The following is a 9809-nucleotide window of genomic DNA, read 5'->3' as shown; positions in this document are numbered from 1 at the left end:
TCCGTCCCTATCCACCCAGAATAGGATGGTGGACTGCAGCCTGCAGTTCACCAATCTCATGTTTAGGTAAACTTGGGGCCACAGCATTAACAAAATTTAATAATGCACAGTACTGTCATTAACCCTTGCATTACCATGTCTTATGTAATTATAGTTCTGCTGCCAGCAAAGGCTGTATTCAGCATAAGGGAGGCATTTGTAGTGAAGAAATCTAGATGTACAGTCAAGGAAAACAGTATCTTCTTAAGTTTGGTGAATATAGAAGAGTGTAAGCATTTGAGACATGCATTACTTTAGCCCAGCTAAGGTTTTTTTTTTATGTATTTTGCACTTTTTAAGTAATATTAAGACCAAACTTGAAAACTGTTGATTCCCTGCCTGTACAATACCAGGATATTCATGCACATTCAGGGGCAAAGTATGGTGTACTATTCCACTGTGTCTACTTTACACTTAGAGCATGTCTGTCATTTTCCTCCCTGATGCAACATATCAAAGACTAAGAGTGATATTCTTGTGTAGTTAGGAAAGTTACTAACACCTCTTCCTTACTGGTTTATTTCTGATTCTGCTCCATAACAATATTCTTGTGTGGTATTCATGCAATCTGTGTTTACTGTATGTAATACTGTATTGTTATTGCCCCTGGCCCATCTGGATGTGAACTTGGTGCACTGCAGGCTTAAGTTGCCTTTTCCCCACTGGCCACGATCCTCCTTTTGTGGAATCAGGAGGGAGATCAATGATGTTTGTATAATTGAGCAGTGCCGCTGCCTGGTCATATCGGTGCCACCACATGAAGGCATATTTCTCTAACACAAGTACTGTATTTGTTGTGTTGATTATGGACTGTTTTTCAGTTGGTCATTTTTGTTCCTACACAGCCCACCTCACAGACCATCTTAGATTTGGGTTGGACAGAATCACAGGTAACAGGTGCCCAGCTTGTAGAATTGGCTCACACAACATAACATATATAATGGAGTAATGCACAGCACATGCCACATGAAGACATAACAGTGTTTTTGTGCAGTTAAGGAAGCTTATTGACACCTCTTCCATACCAGTTTATTTCTGACTCTTCTCTGTTACTACATTTTTTTGTGTTATTCATGTAATTTATGTCAGTTTTAAAAAGATGTAAAAGAACAAAAAAGAGAATATTAATAGGTAGTGTGGAAATTATATTGCTATGGAAGAGGTGCTAGGGAGCCTCCTTACCCAACTAGATTACGTCCCACAGACACATGAACAGTGTAGGGAACTTATGAGTCAGTCTCTTAGGGGCAGTTCTATACCTGCAATTGATGGGTATGCAGGACCAGGCATGACTAGGGTTGGGCAACATCAGTAACAACCCATAATGGTATAGGAAGCCGTCTCATTATTTTTTTATTTTTTTTATTAAGTCGATAGTAAATTACAAAGAAATTGCCCATTAAAGCTCCATGTCTACCTGTGAAGTTGATCTGGCACTTTCCCCCAGACTGCCGTGCCACTTGTATGGGCGAAATTGTGGTACCAGGTCTTGAAATATATCCCTGACCTATACTGATGACTATCTGTATTGAAGGTGCCATAGTACTATACATCTTAGGTTTTTGTGGACCAAAATTGAGTAAGTGCCAAAGCCAGCAAGTTACAGTACTTCCCAGCAGCTGTGAGAAACTAGTACTGTAGTAAGAGAAAAAAGGTTAAAAAAGACAACAAGAGAAGAAATTAGTATCACTGGTATGCTGGTCAGAATGTCAGTGCTGAGTGGGTGAAAACTAATAGTGTATGGGAGTCTCCTGTAGAAAAAATAGTCTTGATCACCCCTATGCTTCGGTAGGGAAAAAAAGGGTCAAGATGATGACGATGATGAATGATGATGATGACATAACAATAAGGACATGATGTTAAGTTGTGGTGGCCCAGAACATTTAGTTTCAATCCCTTTAGTCTTATTATTTTATTCCAGGTTAGGAGAGCTCCCTATACTCATTTTGCTTTAATTTGGCTTAAAATTGCCATGTTTCCATCTTGATTGCTGAGCCGTAACAATAGATTAACACTAGTATATGATGCTGGTCATGAAGAAGTGCTGTAGAAAGGTTTTAGAGCCGTAACATTGTCCTTTTCTGCCACTGAGCTATGTGAAATAGGCAGCCAAAGGTAGAAAATCTGGGCCAAGCTGAAGTAAAAGACCAATAGTAGTGAAGGGGTTAATGATGGTTTTATCTAACCCCTCCAGTTTGAAAGATCTGTCTGAAGCTAAATAAAACATTAGGGGTGGGGTTGGGAGAGGCAGACTTAGAGATCTCGGCCAAGATCATTGAGTGTGACCTCAGGGATAAGGAACTGAATAGGGGAAATGCCAGAGATTGAGCAGTGTGGAGAGCCACCATTAGGTGACCGAGACTGATGCATGCAAGCATGTTGGAGCCTTTATAAATAATACAAGCTACTTGCAAAAAAAGATGTCTACTTACTGAAAGTGTGAAGGGTGTACAATTGCACTAGTTCTGAATGTGATATCTTTGCATTCCACAGTACAGATAATGGATATCAGTGCCCAGGTTTAACCTCATCAGTCTGGTGATGTATTTTATAGTTTATTCATTCTGCTCCCGTTTGGATTTACTTCAGCTTGGATATTTTATAATAAAAGGAGTCATGAAGGATGAATCTAACCCCTTCATTAAAAAAAAATAAAAATAAAAATAAACTTGGTGTAATCATCTGGTATACTCCTTTTACTCTAACCTGGCCTAAAGTTATCATCTCTCCATCTTGAATACTGAGTTGTAACAATGGATTAACGCTAGAATGTGATGCTAGTCACGAAGAAGTGCTTTTGGAAAGATGTAGTCGTGTAGTAATGTACCTATGTGAAATAAGCTGCAAAAGGATGAAAATCTTGGCCAAGTTAAGGTGAAAAGAGTATAGTTACTTGATAAATAAGAAAAGCTACATAGTGGTACATACATAATGCTCCTCTTCCATTCCACTGGCTGATTTCTTTTGTGTTGCAGGGACGGCTCAGCATTTATCAGTGTCCACCCTGCATCATTTATTTCCAACTCCCAGTGCCACACCCACACTTGCAGACTGAGCCATCCCCATAGCACACAAAATACAGCCAGGGATGTAAATATAAAGGTGTGTGTGATTCAGGCCCTTATTCGTATTGGTTATGGAAGCTCCTAACACCTTTTCCTGAGCAATTTATTTTGCTAATTTCGCCTTTCTGCCTTATTCAGTTACATAAATCCTTCTAGTATCACCATACTGTGCAAAAATAATGTCCAAAAGGATATTTACCAGCCATATCTATAAAGAAATCGTTAAGGAAAAGGTGCAAGGGAGCCTCCTACCCGATGAGAATACGAGCCATAGTTTGTTGGTGTGTGGAGGAACTACGAGTAAGCTGTACTACATTCCACAGGACCAAATGACCATTGTGTAGTTCCTGCTTTAATACCTTAGCTTTATATGTGATTACCAATTATATATTTAAGATGTATTTCAAGGTGCTTTCCATGACTCACTCTATTTCAAATACTGTACATCATAGTGAAGGTTTTGTGATTATTAATTTGAAGCATATTTATAATTTCATTAGTTTTCACTTTTACCTTAATGTTTTAGATTTAAATTACAATAAAGTGGCTTCTTAAACTTTTTGTTATAATGGTAATTTCTCCAACTTTTACAGATTTTAAAGCCTTTATTCTAGAAATTTCTCTTTAATTCTTGCTGTTTCCAGAAGATTGTAGTCACCTGTTGATAAAATTTTTGAAGTGGAGATCAAGCTACTCTGTTTTTAATGAAATAAAAGCTGTAGCCTTGATTAAAACCTAAGGGGTAAGATCTGCCCCATAGTTATTATATCTAAGAGGTTGTATTTAGCCTTGATTAATAATACTAAGAGATTAGATCTTTCTCTTACCAGTGAAACCAAGAGGTTATATCTAACCTTAATTATGGTAATAAAACTGAGGCTTACTATATACTCATTTCACATGCAGGGCAATACACCTGACATTCACTCATCAGAGGTATCAATAAATTGAGATGATCAGGTTCAACCTAGCTAGGCTTAGATCAGGACATCATCTAGCCCTCCTGTTACCAGCTTAGATATTAGTTGGGTGAAATCAAAAGATTACAATGCCCAGTGACAGAAAAAGACAATACTGTGGGTATACATCCTTTCCATGCCACCTCTTTGTGACTAGGACCACACAGGAATGGTAACCTCTTGCTATCGCTCAAATTTCAAGACTGAGATGACAGTTTTATGCCTACTTAAAGTGAACAGAATATAGTGCAGTACAGGGGATTGACAAATTCAACAAAATCATATATTTATTAATACTGAATGTGTTCTCTTGACATTACAAGGAAAACAATATAAAACTGCCTAAGTGGACCACAAGCTTTCAAACTCTGGCACTGATTAACTCACTTCAAACTTTCCTATTTAATGTTAAAGTAAGGAAGGGACTAGTTACATACAAGAAAATACAAAATGGCGTAAATTAATACCTTCATGTCTGAAACTTGATACACAAGAGGCAAGATCTGATCATTAAGTTTTTACAAATCTGGAAAGCCTGTTAACCAGCACACATTTAAAAGAGTGGACCAACTTATAGCCAGCTGGTTTCTCACTCATATCTTTCACACCAACACATGGCTGTACACTTGATGGCCTCTCACTCAGTACAAAACCTATGAATATCTGTTATGTCTCTACCTCCACCAGGGAGATTATGTTTTGAGCTTAATTTGTTTGTGTTAGCACCATTATGGAAAAACTGCTGATTGGAATTGCACCAAATTTGGCATAATGATTGAGAACCATCACAGGAACATTTGGCTAAATTTTGAGTGCAAAAGATCAAAAGGGAGGATGGTGCTGCCATGGAAGAGGTACGTGTTCTCTGAATGCTCTTGTTTTAGTGGTTTTCATGGACTAGAAAATATTACGGTACAGCATTATTTTTCTGTAATGTATATTTATCTGATACTTAGGCTGACTTCACAGAATTGCACTGGTAACAAACACAACAGACTCTCACATCATAACCAACTCATATCCTACGTAGCCTAAGTGAGCAATGAGTTATACAAAAAGCAGCACATTAGGAAGTGTCTGGGCCTGCCCTGTTAGACATAGGCAGCTGTCAGTGTTTTAGCCTGTCTCGATTAAAGCTACGCTGGTAAGTTACATTCTGATCCAATGGCCTTGTAAAAGAAAGATGGATATAATAATTTACCCAGTATACTATACATATGGAAGTTTCTAAATATTTTACATTATAAATTTTCATATTATTTTATTAGTGAAAAGACTTGCATAGAGAACTATGAAGTTTTAACCTACTGAGGCCGGGCATGTCTCATCCATTTTGTTCTTGTCATTTTCTGAATATTTACTCAGTTTAAATAGACTTTTCAGACTGTCAGGATTAGATATAGCCCTTTTAATATGAGGCCTTTCCAAAACTGAGTAAAATCTGCAGCAGCAAGAACGCAGTGAAAAGAACACCACACGGGCTCAGGAGTTTAAAGTGTGTCATGACAGGAAGAAACACTGCTCTGAGAACCTAATGTCATGAGTGGAAGAGGACAGATGAAGAGACAGGATGTGTGTGCAAAGTTAGGACTCTGCTTCAACTGCGGCCTTTTCGGTTTGTGAGTTGGTCTCCTCTTTCTTTGCTTTGGTCTCTTCTTTGGTCTCTTCAGTCTCTGTCTTGGCCTTCTCGTCCTCAGAGGCCGCAGTGTCCTCTTCCTTTTCTGCCTTGTCTTCCACAGCCTCACCGTCTGAAACACAAGTCAAAGTGAATAACTGTTAGTGGACATAAACTCTCCCTCCCTCTCTGACACTCGAGTTAATCTTTCTCACTCTCTCATTGACAGGAGTTAATCTCTCTCTCTCTCTCACTCTCTCTCTCTGACAGGAGGGGGGGCGCAGTAGCACAGTGGTAGCGCTCTGGACTTGTGATCGGGGGATTGCAAGTTTGAGCCTCGCCTGGGCTTCCGTTCCTGGAGGGGTAGCTCCCTCCTGTAACCCTAACGGGGCTATGTAGTCCAATACAGGGCTTAGTTCGGGGGAACTCCATTTCTCCCATTTCTCTCTGACAGGAGTTAAGCTCTCTCTCTGTTTCTCTCTCTGATGGAGGCGGTTAATGGCCAGATAAGATGGAACTAAAAGAATCCAGTTGAACTAATAGAAAATGAATTGCCATGTACCATATGGTAGCATACTTGGGCAACCTGGAGTGGAATGAAGACATGCAACTGATCCGGGATAAAGTGGAAGATGGGAATACAAGTAGCCTATTGGATGAAAATGAAAAAAAAGATGAATCAGAAGAAGAAATCTGGATGAATATCTGATTAGTTTTAGAGATCAGTAATAACCAATTCAATGCGATGACTATCGTATTTTACTCGTCACATTCTGACGGTTTTATTTAGCCTGAGTGAACTTCTTGGAACTGCAGGGATTAGATATAGCTCTTATTAACCCCTTTAAAACTTAGCGTTGAACAAAATCATTGAATAAAACCATCTCGTGGTTGTTTGATTAAAATGAGAAAGACGTCACTGTAATGAAGGGGTTAATCTTAGTAACACTTCTTGGAGACTATTTCCCACGTGACAAATTAGTTCCTTTTGTCTGTTGCCGAAGAAATTATGCTGATAATTAAATTAAGTATTTTATAAGGAGTATTTTGCAATTTAATGAGCGTGGGGACATGGAGATGCAATCGATTAATCATCAAAATTCTCCAAAATACAACACGAATATCTGAATATTCAACCCATTACAAGAGTTTAACTTCTAGAACTTTTTTTTTTTTTTTTTTTTTTTAACAAATCACAACTGATAAATTTTATATTATGTTTACGTGGAAATGCTTTCTAGTAGTTTGTTGACATTCGTTGAAGCAAGTGGCTATAATCAACAACGATTACGGTACATGAGGTAAGTTTCATTAAATAATTACGATAACGATAAAGCTTCAACGATTCATTTTGCACATTACACATGTTAAACCTCTAGTATGTTACTTATGCCAACTATAGCCTTTATTTATTTTTCTTTTTGCTGCCATTTAAATGAGGGATTGGTAAGTTGGGATGGGATGAGGGATTGGTAGACTGGGATGGAATGAGGGATTGGTAGATTGGTATGGAATGACGGTAGACCGGGATGGAATGAGGGTAGATTGGGATGGAATGAGGGTAGATTGGGATGGAATGAGGGTAGACTGGGATGGAATGAGGGTAGATTGGGATGGAATGAGGGTAGATTGGGATGGATTGAGGGTAGATTGGGATGGAATGAGGGTAGATTGGGATGGAATGAGGGTAGATTGGGATGGAATGACGGTAGACCGGGATGGAATGAGGGTAGATTGGGGTGGAATGAGGGTAGATTGGGATGGAATGAGGGTAGATTGGGATGGAATGAGGGTAGATTGAGATGGAATGAGGGTAGATTGAGATGGAATGAGGGTAGATTGGGATGGAATGAGGGGTAGAGTGAGATGGAATGAGGGTAGATTGGGATGGAATGAGGGTAGACTGGGATGGAATGAGGGACTGCATGGTCTACTCACTCTGCTTGGCCTCTTCCTTTACTTCCTCCTTCACCTCCTCCACCTCCTTGGTCACCTTCTTCGCCTCCTCCTCCTGCTGCACGGGCTTCACTTCTGCCTCTGTGGGAAGAAATTTAACAATGTAACACGGTAATCTGCCACAATCTTCTCTCTCTCTCTCTCTCTCTCTGTCGAGTAAATATAAGCTGACACACACTGTTGGAAATCATTACATGTCTCGGCCTACCTTTCTCCCTTACACCTTTTTCTAAATGATTTATTTCTCTTATTACTACACCATCCCGTCCTCTTGTTACTTAAATCATTCTAGTAACACCATATTCTGCATAATTTACGTTAAAAACGATATTTGCCAGCCATATCCAAAAATAAATCGGTAAGGACGAGGTGTTGGGGAGCTTTTTTAACTGCCGAAAATTATAGGGCCTTGACTTGTCGTCCAGTCCATAGCAAACATTAATGTAAAACTGGCCTACGATAAATTGTAAGACGGTGAACGATGATTTTTGAAACTTGGTAATGCTAGCTTTGAAACCCAATACTTATGTTATTATTATTGTTATTATTATTACGTGGGTGGTGACGGTCATCATCCACTTACTTGATGTTGTGCTGCCTACTTGTTCCTTCACCTTTATCATTCCTTTTCTGTGCCTACCTTCCACTCTTTCTATTGGTGGTTCAGTCGGTAGAGAGGTGACCTGCGGTCCTATTGGACCCAGGTTCAAATCCCCGCTGGGGCAGGGAACAGTTTAAGGATTTGAATTTCATGTAAAGCAGACTTTTCCGATCTGCCAGAAGACCCGCCGACATGTAAAAATACCCCCGCTATTACCAATACACCAGTCCTGTATGGGACAGCCCTAGCATGTATTCAATATGGACGGTGGGTGTTAGCGCCGAAGTGGTGACATGTAGAGGTGTATGGTATGTAGGAGGACTACTGGGCCTTGGGAGCAGGCTGTGAAGCCTATACCCTGAGTCGGACACCTTAAAAAAAAAAAAAAAAATCCAGGTTCATCTGATCGTGAACACAATGAACTTCAAGCTGAAGTTACCCTATTGCAGTCTACCCGCTTCCTTTCAGGGTAGAGGGAGGGAAATGAGGGACTCATGTGCCAGGGTAGTGGAGCCGTCTGGTTATATCGGTGCCACCACACGAAGGCGTACCTCTTCACTACAGCATGAAGGAAACAAAATGCGTGACCGGACTGATGGGGTTACTTAGTACGGCGTATCACACACACACACACACACACACACACACACACACACACACACACACACACACACACACACACACACACACACGTGCAACTTCGGCCTGCAGTTCACCGGGTTCACGTTCAAATGTGCCTGGGATTGCAAAAAATACTACTGTTTTTATGCAAAGAAAAAAGAAATAAAAAGTCAAATTAAAGATCCGTTCATTTCGAAATGCCTGGCGCCCTGGATACATTGCGTTTAAAGGACCGGGTCACAGGCGGAAGGAAATAAACAGTTCCAGAGTTGACCTGTGACATACGTGAAGAATTGGTAATATTGGTCCGGAGTGTTTCAAGCAAAACGTTGACAAATTTTGAATATAGTTTTTGAACCATGAAGTGCGATGCAAAAGTCACAAAAATATATTTCCAAGGAGTAATTCATAATCCGTTTAAAATGTGCATTCTGGTTTCAACGCCTCAGTTTGCAGTCGCAGCTCACGGCACATGGTCAGTCAGGCAGGCACTTAAATCACCGTACGAACTCACTTTTAAACACTTCAATACACTCACCGGCGCTCATGGTTGTGGTGGGTGTGGTGTGTGGCGGGAACGGCTACAAGCAACCTCTCACTTAGGCAGCGACTCTGCGGCTGAGGCCGCGCCCATGAGCTCGCTGTCATTTATACCCTCGGACGTCTGGTGGAATTGCCCCGCACACACACACACACACACACACACACACACACACACACTCTCTCTCTCTCTCTCTCTCTCTCTCTCTCCTGAGCTTAGCCAGGAAAATATTGCTCAAAAATTTATAAAGGGGGGGGGGATCGGCAGGGGGTCCTTTCACTGCGTTTGTGGTCCTTAACATTGCCTATCCTGTAATATAGATGGAGAACAGGCCATTATCTATCTGTCTATCTATCTCTAGCCTACACAGACTGATAGATAGACAGTATATATCTATCTGTGTATCGTATTT

At 40.3% G+C, this 9809-nt stretch overlaps 1 long non-coding RNA gene across 1 annotated transcript; it reads right to left on the bottom strand.

Moving 5' to 3' along the window:
• Positions 1-4337: 4337 nt before the first annotated feature.
• LOC145396197 (uncharacterized) lies at positions 4338-9471 on the bottom strand. Its single transcript, XR_013896738.1, has 3 exons — positions 9395-9471; positions 7617-7715; positions 4338-5811 (listed from the first exon to the last, which is right to left on the bottom strand). It is a non-coding gene; the product is annotated as an uncharacterized LOC145396197 (long non-coding RNA).
• Positions 9472-9809: the final 338 nt, after the last annotated feature.

The sequence above is a fragment of the Coenobita brevimanus genome, chromosome 35 (assembly GCF_032717465.1).
Source record: "Coenobita brevimanus isolate Jiangsu-jjx chromosome 35, ASM3271746v2, whole genome shotgun sequence".
Taxonomy (NCBI): domain Eukaryota; kingdom Metazoa; phylum Arthropoda; class Malacostraca; order Decapoda; family Coenobitidae; genus Coenobita; species Coenobita brevimanus.
This window is presented reverse-complemented; position numbering and strand designations above follow the sequence as displayed.